Source organism: Lutra lutra, chromosome 5, assembly GCF_902655055.1.
Source record: "Lutra lutra chromosome 5, mLutLut1.2, whole genome shotgun sequence".
Classification (NCBI taxonomy): Eukaryota; Metazoa; Chordata; class Mammalia; order Carnivora; family Mustelidae; genus Lutra; species Lutra lutra.
Window position 1 is genome coordinate 102,819,422 of NC_062282.1, and position 18,277 is coordinate 102,837,698.

The following is an 18,277-nucleotide window of genomic DNA, read 5'->3' on the forward strand; positions in this document are numbered from 1 at the left end:
TCATATAGCTCACAAAAAATAAGACCTTTGAAATACTGTCCTAAAGCTGCTAGGTTCTTTACCTAGAATGGTTCTAGTTTCTTCTCTCTTTGACAATAATACTAACTTTCTAAGTGTAGTATTTCTACACTTTAGTCATATTGGTTTGGTAAAGTTTCTCATTAAATACTGAAGACTAGCATTAAAAATAAGAATCTATCTGTAACAGACTAAAAACATAAGTACTTCTTCAGTCACTTATCTTAGACACCTACATGTCATTCATTTCTAAACAGAAATTAATCTGAATTGCCTATTTAAATACAGAACCATCCTCTAATTTACAATAAAAATTTTACAGTATTAAAATAGATTCTAAGTATTTGCAAGATTCAAAATCAATTTGAAATTTAAATCCAAATAAATCTACACTCTTCACCTAGTTGCTTTTTGTCAATGAGTCCTGGAGGAAGTAAAAACTACTTTTTTAAAAAGATCTTTTAAGATCCTGAAACAAGGGGCGCCTGGGTGGCTCAGTGGGTTAAGCCGCTGCCTTCGGCTCAGGTCATGATCTCGGAGTCCTGGGATCGAGCCCCGCATCGGGCTCTCTGCTCTCTCGGGGAGCCTGCTTCCTCCTCTCTCTCTGCCTGCCTCTCTGCCTGCTTGTGATCTCTCTGTCAAAAAAAAAAAAAAAAAAAAAAAATCCTGAAACAAAACAGAAATACCAAGTTTTTGTAAAGGTCTCTCCACCATAAAACATACTTATTTCCTCGTCTATTTTTTCAGGTTCCACTATTTCAAAACAAGCAGTATTTCCTCGAGATGATAGAAAAGACTTTACTACAGCAATAATTGATAGTGTCATACATTTAAAGTAATGGCTCTTAACTGAATGTGGAGACTGAGAGTTTAGTGTAATTGTATATGTACCTCTAATAAGGTTTCACTTAAATAAATTCCATTATGAAGCATAAAAAATCATTCCAAGGAAAAAGAAATAAACTATAAGCACTTGTGCTATTATTCAATTTAAATAATGGAGATTCAGTTGTCACACTATTTCAGCCAACAAGTACACTAAGGTAACTTAAATACAAATAAATGTTTAACAAATATATGTATATTTGTTATATGTATATGTACATATGTATATGTATATTTGATAAATGTATATCACATATGTATCTTCACTGCTTAAAATCTAGTCATTCTGGGGGTGCCTGGGTGGCTCAGTGGGTTAAGCCTCTGCCTTAGGCTCAGGTCATGATCTTGGGGTCCTGGGATCGAGCCCCGCATCGTGCTCTCTGCTCAGCAGGGAGCCTGCTTCCCCCCCACCCCACCTGCCTCTCTGCCTACTTGTTATCTCTGTCTGTCAAATAAATAAATAAAATCTTAAAAAAATAAAATAAAAAAATAAAATCTAGTCATTCTGGAAATGTCTGTAACTGTGCCAATGATACTGACATTGCATAGAACATTCCTGATGGTATTACCACACATGTAATTTTATGACACAGCCACAAAATGGGATCTAGTAATTTTTGGGAGTCACAGAATAAAAATTAAAGAATACTCTCATTACTTTAAAGAAGTATCTTCAAACTACATAATTAAGCTTGACTGCTTTTCTTATTCACATAACGTGGCTTGATTTAGTTTCAGGTTTCTCTAAAAAAAAAATCCAATCTATCAACCAAGATATCAACATTTAAAGAAACATTTGGTCATAGGTACTATTTACCAAATAAATAAAATTATTTATTTATTTATGTGACAGAAAGAGACACAGCGAGAGGGGGCGCAGGAGAGGGAGAAGCAGGTTTCCTGCTAAGCTGGGAGCCCCATGAGATGCAGGGCTCAATCATAGCATGCTGAGATCAAGACCTGAGCCGAAGGCAGCCACTAAACGACTGAGCCACCCAGGTGCCTCATCTAAAAGAAAAGTTATAAAATCTATTCTGAAAAGGGCAATGTTCCTGACATCTCTTTTGGCTTCCCAAGATGTTCACTTTGAAGGCAACAATACTCGTCCTGAATTAATAAGGTATGCTTTTTGAAGACAAAGTGGGGCGAGGTCAGCCCCAGATGGAAATGGGATGGAAGATGGAAATGGGAAAAAATTACTTTATTGCCACAACTGATATTCTGTTCAGTGTTCTTAAAAATTGTAACATGCTTTCAAAACCTCATTAGTATGATTTTGGGACTAATACTTCAAAGGTATGCTGGCTTTTTCTTAATCCAACTCACTGTTCCACAAGAAAAAAGAAGTTGAGCTTACATAAAACCTGTAATTACCAACATATAATATTTTGAAAACACAAAATTCTATCTAAAATTAATAATGCAGAACTCAAATACAGTCATGATAGGAATATTCTTCCCTTTCAATATATCTGCTTAAAGTTCCTCATAGAATGCTTTGCAAAAATATCCTTCTTTCCCAATGTGCGTGTTTCTAAACCAGATTCCTGAAGATGTTCTGCATAAACACAGAATGCTATTTTTGTTCAGTGAAACACTTACTTGGATACATCCTATATAGAACAAGGTTTACTGCTCTTAAATACTACAATACCACACCTTTATTATAATATTCCTTTTTATTAAAACTAACAAACAATCCCAAAACAACAAAAAAAACCCATAATCTTTTGGCCACTAGAGGGGATCAGAAGCATTTTCCAAGAATCCGTAAACTGATACGAAGGTTACTACTGGTCAAAATACAATAGTAACCTCTAGACTAATTCTTTCATGTGTACCTTTACACATACAACTTTTTGAGAAAAAAAATCAAGATAAATTAAATAAGTTCAAAGTTACAAGTTTAATAAAACACAGAAATACCTAAGAACTGCTTTGAAAAGAAAACTTCCTCAAAGTCACAATTAAATTCTGAATTTTGGCTTAATCATGTGAGAGAGAAACTTATACATTATCATTTTATACAATCTGTTCATCATTCCATCTAGACTCTAAAGGCAGTGGTTAAAAAATATAGCAAAAAGGCTGACTTATTTTAACAGCATCCACCTTTTGAAAAGCTTATTCTTTTTCCTAACAACACTCTCCAGTAAGAAACATAGCAAAGAAATTAAGACAGAAATGAAGTAACTTTCTCATGGTGTCAAGAATCATCTAGTTCCCCCTGCCCCCAACTACACTGTCTCTTTCTATTTTAACTATGGAAAGAGAGAATATGCAAGATTAAATGCTAACATTAAAACAATGGAGTATTTTTCAGAAATTAAATTTCTGAAACCCGTAATAAAACCAAATAAGCTTGCTAAGTTGTGAACATTCATAGATCTTACATTATTGTTTTAAAGCAAACCACATGAGAAGTGAGACACTATTTAACCAATATAACTGTGATTTAAAATACCATAAAAGTTGCAGTAGCAACAATTTTATTTTTGTCTAAGTAAACGTAAATATATTATTTGAGATAGGAAAATTTGGCATAGCAATTTCATGCTCATAAACATTAAAATCTCATCTATTTAGCCTTTTAAATACTTAGGGACAACCCCTCCACCCAGCAGCAGCCTCTAAAACTGCAAGAACCCAAGAATAAAAGAGAAGGTTCTAGTACCTATTAAAAACTTTACAAGTCAGTCACTACCTTCTTGGGCTTAATTTTCTTATCTTTAAAATGATATGGGTAGTATAGGGCTGTGATTCTCTGCACTAAACCTAAATACCTAAACATAGGGTAAAAATGTACATATGCAGTGGAGGCCAAATGTAAGGCAGTCCTTTGTTGAACCAGATGGAAAGATAAAACACAACTCATTGATAATAATATACCATGAGAAGGTCAACTCAGAGTAATTTCCAGAAATTATATCACCTCATGAATCAAAGAAAATTTAAAATATATTTAAGAAAATGGTCTTAGGATTTTACCATATTCTAACTGCCTAAATCTCAACAGCACTCCACTGAGTAGAATATTTTTTTCAAATAATACTAGAAAATAGAACATTTGCTCAGATTAGTCCCAGAAATATTCTTTTCTTTTCAGATTCCAGTCATTCTTATATCATAATTTAAAACCCAGTATCAATAAGATAATTTAAAGGTCATTTATGGAAGTTGGTTATTTATTTTGCATTTTCTTCTCCTGGAACATGAGATGAGGTTTCCTTTAGAGAAATATCTAAATAGGCCAAGTGCTGTAGTGAGATGTGAAGCTGGAGGAGTTAAACAGGGCCTTCTCACATACCCTAGTTAAATGTTAAAATAGGAAATGAGACACTGCCTACCTATTACAATGAAAAGTACTACAAAAATGCCCAAATACAACATAGTACAGAAGTAGTAGAGAGTAACAACAGCTACCCCCACTCTTTTCTTGACTTCAGAGCTCTCTTTCTTGCACTTAAAATTTAGGGCTTTGGATTCCATAATACATCCTTGTAGCTAAAGGGGAAATTAGTAAGCCACCAAGTACTTCCACTGTACTAAAAGCTTTTTGACACAATCAGTGACAAAAGATGATTCTAAAGAACTTTGATACTCCAAAATTCGGACTTATCTTTTAAAAAAATTCCTCCCTACTTTAAGGGATTCTGGAGGTCCAACTGACTTTTTTCTGTGACATTAAAATGGAGGTGAGAAATAACTAGATAACTATCAAATGAAGCAGTATAAAGACAGTCTATTCAACATTTTTTCCACCTTAGTTTTAGAAAACAAATACCAAGGGATAGAGATCTTTTCTATTTTGCTCTGAGAGGAGAGTTGATGAGGGCTGAGTAATTTTCTAAAAAAAAATTGTTTTAGATATTAATTCCAGAAAGCCACCTTGAATACACTGTAACAACAACAATCAAAGCTAAACTTGGGATATTTACCTTGTACCAGGCATGATGCCAACACTTTAAGTGCATTATCTCATTTAATTCTTGTAACAGCCTATGTGAAATAGGTACTATTATTATACCCATTTTACAGGTGACTTAATGTCTTTAGCGTCACAGAATAGGTACGTAAGGGAGCCAGGATTTAATTCCAGATTCAAGTGCCCATGATGTTAATCATTATGCTATACTGTTCCAACATCCAGAGACTTTGCTTCTACTTCTTTCAAATCTCTTTTTAAAACCAATCCCGAGAATAGTTCTCCTGATTAGATTTTATTGCCCCACTCCCACTCTAGTTTTTAAAAGTAGTATCTGCTTGTGTAAGGAAAAAAGTACAAAACTACCTTCAATCTTTTTTAACTGAGAGTTATTCTTCACTCTGGTATATTTCCTTATCCTCTGTACATTTTCCCCTCAAAAGCTTAAGATAAAGTTTATTTCTTTTTTAAAGATTTTAGTTATTTGACAGAGAGCGAGCACAAGCAGAGGGAGCAGCAGAGGGAGGGGGAGAAGCAAACTCCCCTCCAAGCAGGACCCCCCCCACCAACGCCAGGACCCCGGGATCATGACCTAACCCGAAGGCAGATGCTTAACTGAATGAACAACCCAGATGCCCCTGAGATAAAGTTTATATCCTGTTTTCCTTTCCATCTAATATAATCTTCTCCTTATAATATAGCTTTGTTAGTGTTCTATTATACTATAATTCTGATATTTATTAGGCATATCATTAGGCCTGTATATTTTTCTGGTCTTTGTATTTAGTATCTATTGTCTTCCTACATAAAGCATTTTTCTGCAGGTGAGTTGTATTTTTATGATAGTTTCCAGAAGTAGATTGCTAGGTTTAAGGGTATGAGCACTTCTGATATCTCTTGTCAAGTACTTTCCAAAAAGACTGCACTGATATACATTTCATGTGCAGAATATGCAGGTCTTTGTTTCACTGTAACTTTACAGTATTATTAGTTTTTTTTTACCCTTTTTAAGTGAGGTAGTTTAAAAATGTATTCTGTGGCTTTTTGTTTTCATTTTTGTAGAAGTGATATATGTCTACTGTAAACATTTCAAGCAATATAAATAATACTGAAAACTACAAAAAAGAAAATGAAAATTTGGGCCATTCAGAAATGACCAATGTTCCCTCTTCCATATACTTCTTTGCATGTATAGCCTTACATTTGTACATAAATGATATTATACTGTTTTGTAGCTTTTCTTCCACACAGTAATAAATTATGGTTATTTTTTCATGTTTGATATAGATCTCAATTCCCCCCCCACCCCTTAAGAAAGGAATACATACCTTTTTTAGTAATTTTAGGTTTGGGGCCAAAGTCCCAGAATAATAAAGAAGGTTCATCTGCTGACCACAATTTTTTTTTTTAAGATTTTATTTATTTATTTGACAGACAGAGATCACACAAGTAGACAGACAGAGGAGGAAGCAGTCTCCCTGCTGAGCAGAGAGCCCAATGTGGGGCTCGATGCGGGGCTCGATGCAGGGCTCGATGTGGGGCTTGATCCCAGGACCCTGGGATCATGACCTGAGCTTTAACCCACTGAGCCACATAGGCGCCCCTGCTGACCACTGTTTTATGTGCCTATATTTCTTTTAGGATCTTTGTGGAGAAGAATTTATGGTTCCGTTTCCTTGGCTAATTACAATCTTACATTTCAACAAACCTGCAAATACTTCTTAAACATTGTAAAACCTGTTTTTTCAATTTCTGGAACATTTGAGGGCATTCAGAAAGCAACAATAACTAAAATAGTAAGTTTTAACAATAACAAAAAAATGGTAAGTTTTGCCACTGTCCCCTCTTTGCAATTAGATAAAAAGAATAGAATTATAACTTTTTTATCCCATGCCTACAGAGCTTTCTTCTGAAAGAAAATAGGCATTGGCTTGTTTTTTGGGGGGCAAACCATAAAGTAAGTTAAAAGAGTAGTAGTGAGGGGCGCCTGGGTGGCTCAGTGGGTTAAGCCGCTGCCTTCGGCTCGGGTCATGATCTCAGGGTCCTGGGATCGAGCCCCGCATCGGGCTCTCTGCTCAGCGGGGAGCCTGCTTCCTCCTCTCTCTCTGCCTGCCTCTCTGCCTGCTTGTGATCTCTCTCTGTCAAATAAATAAATAAAATCTTAAAAAAAAAAAGAGTAGTAGTGATACTTTGTTACATTTGCTATTAGCTTTTTTAAAATTTATTTTCCCCTACAAAGTGTTTCTAGAGTAGTAATATAAAGGAATATCCTGCATATGTTAGGGGTAAAGGGGGAATACAGTATTTAACATTTATCAAGCACTTATAATATAAATACTACAAAGTATTAAAGATTTCTTCACTATGAGGCACACTTCTTATTTCCTTGTCTATTTCTTTAAGTTCCACCATATCAAAACACGTAACATCTCCTTACAACAGACATATGTTAGAACAAAAGACTCCCATTAGAGCAATCCTGATGTAACACATTTTAAATAATGGATAGTAAATGAATATGACAGGAGTTTAGTGTAATACTATTTCTCCCTCTAAAGTACCTTATAAGCAAAATATGGACTTGATCCTATGGGAAATAGGAAGCCAAACAAGATTTAAAACCGGAAATAAAGAATCAGATATCTATTTTTAAAGGATTACTCTGGCTATACGAGAAAGGATTTTAGTTAGAAAGCTGGAGAATTTATTCAAACAAGTCACTCAGTGACCAGAACTAAAGAAAGGCAATGGGAAAATAAAGAAAGGGAATTAAATGATGACAATACCTAATTACACCTCTATCCCTCTACAGATCAAAGGAATGTTTCTGAAAAGAAAAAGTGTCTAGGAAATGAACAGTGACAGAATTCGTACGGACAATCTTATCTCATCTGTCAAGGTGATAGGCTTTCTGTAAATGAAAAATGGCAAGAATTGTTTTCATCTAGGATAACATTTTAACCTGTAGGATATTCACTTATTTTGCTACCTATTCTTACTGTTTCTAACCCAAAGTTATCTTTCATCCTTCAATTCCAAATCAACCCAGAATATTTACCAGACAATAAGACCATGTGAGCAAAATCTTTTTTAAAGCTACGAGTTAAAAAGATTCGATGAAAAGAGCAGTTTTGTGTTCTTTGATTTTTTTTTTAAAAACATTTTCTCCCAGATAATCTGTCCAATAAACTCAGCAAGTAAAATTAGAGAATAGTTTTCACTGATGTCAAATGTGTAAGCCATGCCACCCACCATTACTTTTGTACATCAAACAGAAAAAAACAGAATCCCATCTGTCTTGGTGACTGTCAGAAATATTTCCTCCTGATTAGATAAAAATTCAAATACAAACACAGTAAAAAAATGACTTTTGTAGCATAAAGCCTCATTTTAATATTTTCTATAGTAATGATATAAGACAGCTATTGAACTCTAGATTAACTATTTTTTAAAAATCTTTCCTATCTAAAGAAATATTTTGTAAGCTAACTATAGACTAATAAAGGATAGAAAAATAAGCTGAAAATCTAGTAATAGTCATCTAAATTGTTAGTGGCAAGTGACGTAGAAAATGGGGTTTGGAGCTGAAGGCCAAGAGAGAATTCTTGAGATGTCTTTGGTGCAGAAAGGCAGTTTTATTAAAGCACAGGGACAGAACCTGGTGGGCAGCAAGAGCTGAACTGAGGTTGTGATGTGTGACTATGTACCTTCAAGCTGGGAGGGGGTTACAGAACGCACAAGCCTCCAAGGGATTCTGGAAACAAAGTTTCTAGAACGCTGAGGGGGCTGGCTATTGTCAGGAAAAGGTCATTTATAACTACCTAGTAAAACCTTAGTCATGACGCCCTTCAGAAATATAACAGTGGAGCATATGCTTGGAGGAGGATTGCCAACATGTATCTTGAGGGGTAAGAGATAAAGGAAGTTTCCAATGTAATTTCTGTATATTAAAGGAGATTTATAGGATCCTGGGGGATCAGGATAATGTTAAGATAAGATTACCTTTTGCCCTTAGCAAAGTACTAACATTGAGGCAGCTGAGTTCCTAGAGAAATGTCACTCTGCCTTTTCAAGGACTTGTCAATGGGCTGTAGGCACTAAGGACATTTAATTTTTTTCTTTTGCCTTTGTTTCCCACATCAGCAAATATATGGTATTATAAATACTTGCAAATTTGGTAAATGCTATACAAAATTATACATTTTCAGCACATTATTATTTGTATAACTGCCGACCCCACCTTACCTTTTAAGCGTAAGTAAATACGTAATTTATTTAAATGGACCAAGAGTGGCCAATTCATAGTAACCTGGAGTGAACAGGCAATCAGATTTTCTTAAGACATTCACTTTGAGAAATGCCAAGAGATTCAAGCAGTTAGCAGTAGGGAGCTAAAGCTGAAAAGAAGCCAAAAAGAAGGAAAAAGTCATGACAAACCAAGAAAAAAGAAACCAAGAGTAGGATGGGAGAGCAAAAGTTATTGATAAACGGAACTATGAAAGAGAAAAGAACAAAATGAAACTAAGCTACATTAACTGTAGGTGGGGGAGGCAGGTGATAGGAGAGTAACTGAATTTTGTTAATAAGACCACTCAGAGTTAAGTATACAGATCCAGTTTTCTTTGCAAGTAGTGCATTATAATTTTTCGTGGTTCATGGCAATATTCCCATTTCTCAAGATCAACATGGGTTGGCTTGTATTCCCTGTAACCTAAAAACCTTAATTAAAATAAATGGACCTATGACATCAATCAATACTTGTGTAATCTTTTCGAATTTTCAATATTCATCTGATCTGGACAACTATGTTCAGTGTTAGCAGATACTGCAAAAGTGTTTCCCGAAGTGTTTGTACCACTTTACACCTGTTGCTCCACATCCTCATCAACATATCATATTAAGTCCTTTTTCATCTTTTTATTTCTTCTTCTTATTATTTTTTAAAGTTATACTGCCTGGTAGACGGTGGTACCTCCCGTGGTTTAAATTTGTGTTTTCCTGATGACTAACAGCACAGAGTACCTTTTTAATATGTTTATTATCCATTTGAATATCCTGTTTTATGAAGTGCCAGTTCAAGTCTTTCGCTATTTTTGTTTTGAGCTGTGTAAACTTTTCTTACTGATCTGTAGAAATGTCCCTGTCTTTCTTTCTTTCTTTCTTTTTTTTAAGATTTTATTTGACAGAGAGAGAGATCATAAGTAGGAAGAGAGGCAGAGAGAGTAGGCAGAGAGAGAGGGGGAAGCAGGCTCCCCACTGAGCAGAGAGCCTGATGTGGGGCTTGATCCCAGGACCCTGAGATCATGACCTGGGCCAAAGGCAGAGGCTCAAACCACTGAGCCACACAGGCGCCCCAGTCCCTACCTTTCTGACATAAAATGTTGTTAAGCTATATCCCAACTGGCTACAAAGTTAATATGATTAGCTACCTAAATATCTTCTTTTTCTCCCTAACGTAAAATCCTTGGATTCCTCTTTTACTATCTTTTTTTTTTTTTTTAAAGATTTTATTTATTTATTTGACAGAGAGAAATCACAAGTAGGCAGAGAGGCAGGCAGAGAGAGAGGAGGAAGCAGGCTCCCCGCTGAGCAGAAAGCCCGATGTGGGGCTCGAACCCAGGACCTGGGATCATGACCTGAGCCGAAGGCAGCGGCTTAACCCACTGAGCCACCCAGGCGCCCCTCTTTTTTTTTTTTTTTTTTAAAGATTTTATTTATTTATTTGACAGAGAGAGATCAAATAGATGGAGAGGCAGGCAGAGAGAGAGAGAGAGAGGGAAGCAGGCACCCTGCTGAGCAGAGAGCCCGATGCGGGACTCGATCCCAGGACCCTGAGATCATGACCTGAGCCGAAGGCAGCGGCTTAATCCACTGAGCCACCCAGGCGCCCCGCTCTTTTACTATCTTGGTAAAAGATAAAGACCTTCCACAGATAAAAGAGCATGGCTGATATAAATTAAAGACATTCCCTCTTTTCTATATGATACGCTTTATCATATGGAAAAGTATAAAGTATATGATATACTTTATTGAGTATTTAGGCATCATATGAAGTACAAAATGCAGATGTCAGCTCAGGCAAAGTCAGCTTTCAAAAATTCCAGGTAACAAAAACTTACAAAATTAAATTATTTTTATTCCAGAACCCTAAGAATATTAATGAAAGTTGGTATTTTGTTTTCCTTGGTATCACCTCAAACCTCGAAAGTGCTGGCTGATAGTGTGTAGGATCTATATTTAGGTGTTAAAAAAAATTTACTAACCATGTATAGATTACTAGTATAAGCAATTTAGCAACTAACTCACACTGGTCAACTAACTAACTGACCAAATTCTTAACCTTAATGGGAGAAACATCCAGAAACATAAGGAAGTTTTTTGCTAGTTAATGTAGTCCAGTTGTGCTCCCAACTACTTGGTTTTTCTACAACTTACCTGAGAAAAATGACAGATCCTTGACTATTTTGGCAGCTGCTAGACTTGTACTTCTCTCAAAAATTAAAACTCATTAATGTAAAGGAAAAGTAAAATTTGATTCCATCTTCTTCCCTCTGTCACCATGATATGGTACAAACAGGTAAATGGAAAACTGGCTGTAATCCACCAATCACATAAAATTACTTATACAAAGAATAATACACTAGGGTGCCTGGCTGGCTCAGTCAGAGGAGTGTGTGACTCTTGATCTCAGGGTCTTGAGATCACTTACATAAATAAAAACAAAAGTAAAAACAGTGGTTAAAAAGTTATATTTGCATTCTTAAGTCTTTGCCAAGTAAACCAGACTCAAAATACAAAGTCAAGTTTTATGATAATCATTTATAAAGCAGACAAATACAGAAAGAATCTCTAGTATCTGTTAAGGACATTTTCCAGTTATTACAGTTGATTAAATATGGCAGAGATATGACTTTATATGACCCTGATATTTAAGAAGTGCTAAGAACTAACAAGTATATTCTGCCATCTAGTTATTTTAAAATAGTTCCCTAATAAGCTTATGTCAAATTTAAGACAAAAGAAATTAAAGTGTCAAATAAGCAGAAACTGCTCTTAAAAATAGAGAAAAAGCACCAAGATCAGGTTGACTCAGAAACAGCATGAGAAAAATTATTTCATTATGTCAAAGAACAACACAGTTTTTAAGAGGTCTTTGAAGTGAGTCTTGGGCATCATTTAGGTGGCTCAACCGTGAGAATATTTTGGTAAGAAAGTTTTTTCATACTCCGTCTCATTTCAGGCAAATATGTAACTTCATCTCAAAAATTGTTTTCTACCTCATTTCCTCAGAAATCCCTATACTTCTCAGGCTGAATAAACCTTTCTTCTGAAATTATTCAACAGAGCTTCAGATATGAATTAGTGGGCCTTCACAAAGGGATACCGATAAATGTATAAACATTAAATGATAAAACACCTGCCTGCAGATTCCCATTACGGAAAATAAACACTTAAAATAATTATCATTTGGATTCTTCCTCCCTAACTGTGTATCTTCCTATGATTCCTCATGTCTTGGATAATGTCCAAAATGTAGGGAAAGTCTGCATGGCCCATGATCACCAAAATTTCAGATCTACTAAGGTTCTCCCTTATAGAAATAAAGGAATGTCATGATTACCACAAACAAACTGTCAGAGCCAAAGAGCATGTAACTTTTTCAACATGATTCTTAAATCTGCCAGTACTACGAGAGTCCTCCTGCTAGTTTTTTTGAGAGGTGGGGGAGTATATTTCTTTCATGGTAAAAAGAAACTATGTTTAGTCAAAATCACATAGTAGGAATAATCCTATGATTGTTTTAAATAATCACACTTCTTTGAAAAGCTAATCATGCAAAAAATGTTCACAGAGGCCTTTTGATAATACACAGACACATCTAGAAGAAAAATATGTTTAACCCAAATAATAACATCTTAATCTTTACATTCATATAGCTTTTAGTTTTCAAGTAATTTTCACAAACACCATCTCATTTGATCTCAAGACAACATAAGAGATGGCCAGAGATTTAAAAAATAGCAACAAAAACCTTGTCTTTAAATATCACTTGTTTAGGGGTTCCTAGGTGGTTCAGTTGGTTAAGGGTCCAACTCTTGATTTTGCCTCAGGTCATGATCTCAGGGTCATGGGATAGAGCCCACTGGGCGGGGAGCCTCCTGAGATTTTCTGTTGCTCTCTCCCTCTGTCCCTCCCCGTGCTAGCTCCCTTGCTTGCTCGCTCTCTCTCAATCTTTAAAATTAAATTAAATTAAATAAAAATCATTTACTTAGTAGTGTCTCAAATCTTAAGGAGAAATGCAGAATACGAATGCACTCCACACAATAAAGCGACCACACTATTTCAAAATAAAATTACTGATCTGGTATACATATGACCCTCAGTAACAAAGTAGAATCTTTGAATTTAAGAATGACCTCAGGAATATCTTTCTTTCACAAGGGTTACTGTCTACTGTCACAACTAATTATGCAACTTCAAATATAATGACAACATTTAAATCAAAAAATCATCTTTTTAGGGGTGCCTGGGTGGCTCAGTGGGTTAAATCCTCTGCCTTCAGCTCAGGTCATGATCCCAGGGTCCTGGGATCGAGCCCTACATCGGGCTCTCTGCTTGGGAGGGAGCCTGCTTCCTCTCCTCGCTCTCTCTGCCTGCCTCTCTGCCTACTTGTGATCTCTCTGTCAAATAAATAAATAAAATCTTTAAAAAAAAATCATCTTTTTAAAATTTTTCTTCTAGTGAGCAAGTTATTTTGGAATGAATACCAAGGAGAAAAAAAACAGCACAAGACAAAGAATACAGAATCTACTGTATTTCTGTCAGAAATCATTTTAACACCAAACATGATTAAAAGAAAAACAAAAACTTCATAAATCATAAATTTCCCCCATAAAATCTGCTTTACAAAATACTATAAATTATTTCAACTAGAAAATCAATGTGTGTAATGCTTTGCTGATTCCTACAAAGTTGTGTATCTAAATCTTTAAGGAGCTTATGGTCTAAAATAAACGCTAGAGATACGAACAGCATACAAAAACCATGGGAATACTGTGATTCAAGAAGTCCGACAGCTTAAGTCAACAAAATATATTTCACATAAATACGTACTTATGGGATGGCAGAAGGACTTGTTGGCCAAAAGCTCAGGTTCTCAGGTCAGAAAGACCTGGGTCTGAATGCTGGCTCCTTTACTAATTAGCAAATTGACCTTGGACAAATTACTTAACCTGTGTCTTAATTTCTTCATCTATAAAAATAGGATAATAATGTTAACCTTATAAGACTATGAGAGTAAGAGGAGATAAAGTATGTTTATCCCCATATCTGACATATATTAATTCTCAAAAATGTTAGCCATTACCACTACAACATTACTATCGTTAAAGAAGTCCTATAAGATAGAACTTTTGGGGGCGCCTGGGTGGCTCAGTGGGTTAAGCCACTGCCTTCGGCTCAGGTCATGATCCCAGGTCCTGGGTTCGAGCCCCGCATCGGGCTTTCTGCTCAGCAGGGAGCCTGCTTCCTCCTCTCTCTCTGCCTGCCTCTCTGCCTACTTGTGATTTCTCTCTGTCAAATAAATAAATAAATAAAATCTTTAAAAAAAAAAAAAAAAGATAGAACTTTTGGTGTATGTGAGTGTGTGGGGGTGTTAAATAGATTGATATACACAGTTTTTAGAATGAGTAAAAGGGCCACGTGGGAAGGAAAGAACAGAAACCTCCAACTTCTTCCAGATAATTAAAAAAACAAAACCTGTCAGGGAAGCCCTAACAAAGGCTTAAGAGCAAGAAAAGGAATGCAGTCCCATCTGATGACATCAGAAGAGAAAAAGGCCCTCTGTTCCAAGTGTCTTGTGTCATAGTAATGGCAGCTGGTGTAATGAGGAAGTAACTGTAAATAGAACTCTATGAGCTAGAAGAAAGGGAACTCATCAACTTTGTAGTACAACAATTTTGGTTTATCATGACAGAGTTATTTTGCTTGTTTTGTTTTTTTTCTGTTTTTGTGAGGGTAGAAGGGTGGTATGAGGAGGAAGGCACACAAACAACATACTGTCATCTTTCCTCCTTCAGGTAACTTATCAAGGTCACACAGCTATTAAGTAGCATAAGCAGTAGTGCCAGGATTCATTCCCATAATTATTAGACCTCAGAATCCACCAAACGCTAGTCAAAATAATATAATGCTCTTTTTGACAGCCCAAGGGCAGAAGGATGAGTTCCTAGTTGTCTTGCACACATAATGGGAGAACCCAAACGATACAATCTAATCTATAGGAGGTAAGCTTATGGGAATTTTTTCCAAATATTCACTTGTCTTTTTTTTTTCTTCCTTAGTAGGCTCCACACCCAGCACGGAGCCCAAAGGAGGGCCTGAACTTACGACCCTAAGACCAAGACCTGAGCTGAAATAAAAAGTTGGATGCTGGGGCGCCTGAGTGGCTCAGTGGGTTAAGCCTCTGCCTTCGGCTCAAGTCATGATCTCAGGGTCCTGGGATCGAGCCCCGCATCAGGCTCTCTGCTAAGCAGGGAGCCTGCTTCCCCCTCTCTCTTTGCCTCTCTGCCTACTTGTGGTCTCTGTCAAATAAATAAATAAAATCTTTAAAAAAAAAAAAAAAAAAAAGGGGCGCCTGGGTGGCTCAGTGGGTTGGGCCGCTGCCTTCAGCTCAGGTCATGATCCCAGAGTCCTGGGATCGAGTCCCGCATCGGGCTCGCTGCTCAGCGGGAAGCCTGCTTCCCTTCCTCTCTCTCTGCCTGCCTCTCTGCCTACTTGTGATCTCTCTCTGTCAAATAAATAAATAAAATCTAAAAAAAAAAAAAAAAACAAAAAACTAAATCTTTAAAAAAAAAAAAAAAGTTGGATGCTTAACTGAATGAACCACCAAGTCGCCCCTCCAAATACTCAGTTTACCAGTGGAACTGACAGAAAGCAGAATCAACATAAAATTGAATCCAAAGAAACCATGAACTAAAAGGTAGTAGAGTCTCAGGCAAGTTACTTAATCTAAACCTCATTTCCTTAATAAAAAATAGCACTTCCCTCACCTCTTAGGAGAGTAGGGAGAAAATAAACACATGAAGTATATAATGCAGTAAGCAGTATTTGGATGATCCTCAGTAAGCAGGAGCTCTTACTGTTGTTGCTATCATCATCATCATCATCATCATGCTTTAACTATTTGCTATTAATTATGAATTATCAATATAACAATGCATGCATAAATAGTAAAAAATTACTAAATTTAGGTTCTACATTCAATATTCTTTAGTGATACTGAAGAATGAATTAGGAAACATTTCCTCACTACCTCCCTGTTCCTGGTCTATGGGGAAAAAAAATTTGTTGAATACATGTGGTGATCACATTTGAATTTTCTCCCTCCTAAAAATTAGTTTAGTAAATCAAACAATTTATTTTTGGAATTCATATTCAATTTAAATTTTCACTGATATGTTGCTTAGTTGGCACATATCACTTAACTTATAGTACAATTAAATAACTGTTAAAAATAACAATTAACATGATATCTCCTTCACTGTCTATGAATCAACTATTCTTAGAAATCAGAAAGGAAAAGTCTATATAATGTATCGGAAATCCTGCTGTTGAATCTTTTTTTTTTTTAATCTTTTTCCAAGAACTTAAATTCACCCAAACTGTTATCTCAGTTTAAGTCACACTGCTCTGGACCCAAAGATTATTACTATTATTATTATTTTTTAAAGATTTTATTTATTTGATAGACAGAGATCACAAGTAGGCAGAGGCAGGCAGAGAGAGAAGGGGGGGAAGGAGGCTCCCTGCTGAGCTATGAGCCGGATGCGGAGCTCGATCCCAGGACCCTGAGATCATGACCTGAGCTGAAGGCAGAGGCTTATTAACCCACTGAGCCACCCAGGCACCCTATTATTATTTTTAAAAGATTTATTTATTTATCTGAGAGAGATGGAGGGAGTGCACATGTGCATGGGGGGAGAGAGGAGAGTAAGAGAGAAAGAGAAAATTCTCAAGCAGACTCACCACCAAGTGGGGCTTGATCCCAGGACTCTGAGATCATGACCTGAGCAAAAACCAAAAGTGAGCTGCTTAAATGACTAAGCCATCCAGATGCCTGAGACCCCAAAATTGTACCTATCTGTTGTTCAAAGATGCAAAGAAATCAATGATATGGAAGAAATATAGCTCTATGCATTCTTCTCCACTCAAGGAGAAAATACAAAATGGGAACTTGCAGAGAATTCTTATTTGGCTTTTACTAAGAAAAATAAGCAAAATAAAATATGCTTGATTAAAACAGAAAAAAACCAGCCCTGTAATCTATATCAGCTGATTAAGCCTTTAAGCCCTAAGTTAAAAATACAAAAATTAGTTCTACTTAATAACACCTTTAATTATTAGTAAGAGGACTGGGCTTCATTAAATACACAATACTATCTCCTTATGTGCACATTTTGTAACTCTCACTGAATGCAGAATTCTTCATCCAAAACCAACACATATAATTCAGTAAATTCAGTTGTCACTCCAAAGCCCTTTCTTTTTCTACTATTATAAATGAGAAAATGTATCAGCCACTCTGGTAAGTAACCTTTTATCTATTACCTCATGTATACCTTATACACTCTAAGAAGAGGTAAATTATCACAAAACCCAAAGTTGTATATGGTACATAGCAGAGGATGTAGTGTCTGAATCCAGGGCAGCCTAGATCCAGAGCATTCAGACTCTGGAATTCTAGCTCATCTCTTTTAAATAAAAGAAAACTGTTTCTCATTTTTTCCACTTTTAGACCCTTTTCTGAAGTAATAAAATCAAGATAACGTTCACAAAATTTTAAAATTTTATTTTTAAGTAATCTCTACACCCAACATGGGGCTTGAACTCACAACCTTACAATCAAGAGTCACACGTTCTTGTGACCGAGCCAGCCAGGTGCCCCAACATCAAAAAAAATTTAAATCAGTATAATACTTAAGCTAAAACAGAGGGGGAAAAAATGGGCATCAAAGCAAGTATTCTTGATGCCAGGAAAAATTCATTATCAATAATCAAGAAATAAAAGCTAATGCATGATCACTATCAAAAAGAACTTATCTATAATACCTCAAACCAGACAGGTTTTTCTTGTTTTAGTGTGTATGTGTTGTGTGGGTACATGTTTTCGCACCTGTTAAATGACCAAAACAGGTGTTTCAACTACAACTTTGTGAAACCCAAACAAACAAGTACAGACAAGCACATGAATGAGTAAGTACAAAGTTCTTTTTTTTTTTTTTTAAGATTTTATTTATTTGACAGAGAGAGATCACAAGTAGGCAGAGAGAGAGAGAGGGAGAGAGGAGGAAGCAGGCTCCCTGCCTAGCAGAGAGCCTGATGTGGGACTTGCTCCCAGGACCCTGAGATCATGACCTGAGCTGAAGGCAGAGGCTTAACCCACTGAGC

General features: G+C 36.1%; 1 protein-coding gene across 2 annotated transcripts in view; it reads right to left on the reverse strand.

Moving 5' to 3' along the window:
* CERT1 (ceramide transporter 1) overlaps positions 1–18,277 on the reverse strand; it is a 112,688-nt gene that overhangs the window by 57,462 nt on the left and 36,949 nt on the right. The gene's annotated exons all lie outside the window — the stretch shown is intronic.